Source organism: Peromyscus eremicus, chromosome 5 (genome assembly GCF_949786415.1).
Source record: "Peromyscus eremicus chromosome 5, PerEre_H2_v1, whole genome shotgun sequence".
Taxonomy (NCBI): Eukaryota; Metazoa; Chordata; class Mammalia; order Rodentia; family Cricetidae; genus Peromyscus; species Peromyscus eremicus.
The window spans coordinates 10,759,200-10,762,231 of record NC_081420.1 but is presented as its reverse complement, the minus strand read 5'-3'; positions in this window follow the sequence as shown (position 1 = coordinate 10,762,231).

Below are 3,032 nucleotides of genomic sequence, written 5' to 3'. Positions count from 1 at the left end.
AATATCACCTGGAAGGGGGCTGGTAATTTTACAGTGGGATATTAAAAGGTCATGGGTGCCTTGGTCCTTTTCCAGATGATGGGTAAGATCAGCACCTATGTGGAAAGACTATGGATTAAAACAGCTGTTTTGCCTCTGGAGCACAGACTGAGGGATCAGAGGATTCACCCTTCCTTGATTGCTCTATCATAAAGCATCAGATGCTGTCACTTTTAGGGGAAGAGTCTGCATTCCTGGTCCCAGTAATTATGATATGTGATAACACATTCTATGTATGTGCCATGGGTAAGTAACTGCAATCAGTGTATTTCACATATGTTTATTCAATGTAACCCTCACAGCACACTTTGAAGGAGGGGTTGTTTTATTCTTTTTCTTTTCTATCTTTCTAATTTTTTTTTTCCCCAAGACAGGGTTTCTCTGTGTAACCCTGGCTGTCCTAGAACTTGCTCTCTAGACCAGGCTGGCCTTGAGCTCACAGAGATCTGCCTGCCTCTGCCTCCTGAGTGCTGGGATTAAAGTCAAGTGCCATCATGCTGGCTTATTCCCAGTTTTCTGATGAAACAGCAGATGAGTAATTCCTCCAGGGTTACACGGTTGGTTGTGTTTTCGAACTATAAAAAGCTGGTTCTTGAATTTCTGTTAAACTTGCCGAAGAAATAGAAAAGTAAAGGACACGCTCATGCTGTTCCATCTTGCCTAACAACCCTCTCAGACAGCCCTTCATTTAGTTCTAATTATAGAAACACATCCAAACTGCCTTAAGACAGGGGGCCATAATTAAAATGTGAAGGCAAATTCTGGCTTCAGGCATGGCATCTCTAGGACTCGTTCACCTCAGCTGCCTAGGAACTTCTGTGAAACAAGCCCCATGTTCAAGGGAAGAGGATGCTTTGATTGGCTTGGGCTGGGCTATCCTGGGGAACCCAACCTTTATGACCTGTGAATAAGATAAGAGAGTGTTCAAATGTACACATCAAGGTATCACTACCAGAAAGGACAACAGGCCTGAGAAAATTAGTATTCATGATCGTATCCAAGGTCAGCATCACAGACAGGAGTGGATGTGAATCCAGATGCTTGGGACTGTGACCGCTGATTTCTGCTCTATCACATAAGAAACAGGTAAGAGACTATGCTGCCGTGCTTGGCATATAGTAGATGGTTTTAGATGCTTGCTATAGAATTAATTAGCAATTTTTAATTAGCCAAAGTAATTCCACGGCAAGATCAACAAATTCTGCTGTGGCAAACAATATTATTATTGATAATATTATAAACTTAATATTATCAATATTATTATAATATATTATAACATTAATATTATGTCCTAATCCATCTTCTGTTGTTACAATTCATTACCACAGATAATCTTTAAAGAATAGAGGCTTCTTTAACTCGTAGTTGTGGAGGCTGGGAAATCCAAGCATATGGTCCTGGCACCTGCTCAGCACATGTGGAGGGCTCATGCATCAGGAGCAGCTGCCCCAGGTGGAGCAGGCAGGCTAGCTTAGGTCTCTCTTCCTTTAGAGCCACTAATTCCCCCATGAGGACCTCACCTCATGACCCCATCTCATCTTGATGTTGGGGTACCCCTGCATGGCACAGCTTTGGGTACTCCTTTCTCATGGTGCTAAGCAGAACACTGAACCTTCCCTTTCTCACTCTCACTTTAGAGCCACATAGGAGGCTGGGAAGTAGGATGGGGTTGATGCCTCAAAGATTATTCAAGGTGCTTTCCCAGCAAAAGTCCTACCTCCAGGAAAGGGTGCCATGGCTTCTCAGCGGAAGCCACCCACCTGCTTGTTCCTCGGTTGTAGCAACAGCAATACAGATGTCTTAAAAATTATTTGCTTATTTGCTTTAAACCAAGCTCAAAAAACTACCTTGAGTCTACCCATCTTTAATCCAGATCTTTTGATAGAGGCACAAAAAGAGACACACTCTAGTTGGGTTTGAGACATCCTCTGGGAAAGTGTCAGCGAAGCAATTTGTTGAGACTAATGAGTGACTTGGCAAAGGAGTTCAAAGCCGGTGTGAGAGGGGCCCTCTCAGAGGGGAGAGAGAGGCCTGCAGGAGCTGCTGGCTGCCATGCACAGCCCAACTCCAGCAGATTTGCGCTCCTTTCTGCCTGACACATTTGGGGAGGTGTAAGGATCAAGTGTGAAGTTCAGGCTTGTTTTGTTTGTTTGTTTATATTTGAGATTGTTATTTAATTACAACCCTTTCCTCCCTCCAAGTCCGTCCCCCCATACCCTGCCTCACTCTCCTTCAAATTCATGGCCTCCTTTTTATTAACTGTTATTGCATACATACATATATTTGTATATACATATATGCCCCTAAATATAACTTGTTGAGTCCATATAATGTTACTTGTATGTATATTTTCAGGGCTGACCAGCTGGCCCTAGACAACCAATCCGTGTGCTCTTCCCTGGGGAGGACCGCTTCCTCTCCCAGCTCCCCTCAGTTGCTGGTAGTTTTTTGTGTAGGGTTGAGGCCTCATGGCTTTTCCCTGTCCAGTTTGGCACACTTGCTGGTGTCCTCCTTGTTTAGTTCACGGTTGGGAGGTCAGGTTGATGAGGAGTATAGCTTCTGATGTTACTAGGAGACGTCATCTTACAGCAAAGGCTGATCCTCTGGCTCTAACAGAAAGGGAGGAAGGCTTGGAGAAAATCGGTCACATGGTCTGGTGTGCTGATGGAGCTTCCAAGCTCAAGGATTCCTAAGCCTCCACTTTATTCAGCCTGTGTGGAAAGGCTGGCTAGGGAAGGAGGGTGATCTTCAGCACGGGAGAAGGTGCTCCCCTGGGGAGATGTGGGGGGAGGGGGGCAGGAGGAGCATAGCACATGGCTGGGTCTGGAATGTGCCCCACAGGCCTGTGCAGGCTTGGCCTCTATGTAGCAGTGTTTAGAACTAGGGCTTTGGGGAAGTGTTGGGAAAGGAACGCTTGGTTCTTATCACGGTATCAATTCATTGATAGGCTCATAATCCAATGGACCACTGGAAAGTGGTGGAAACTGTAGGAG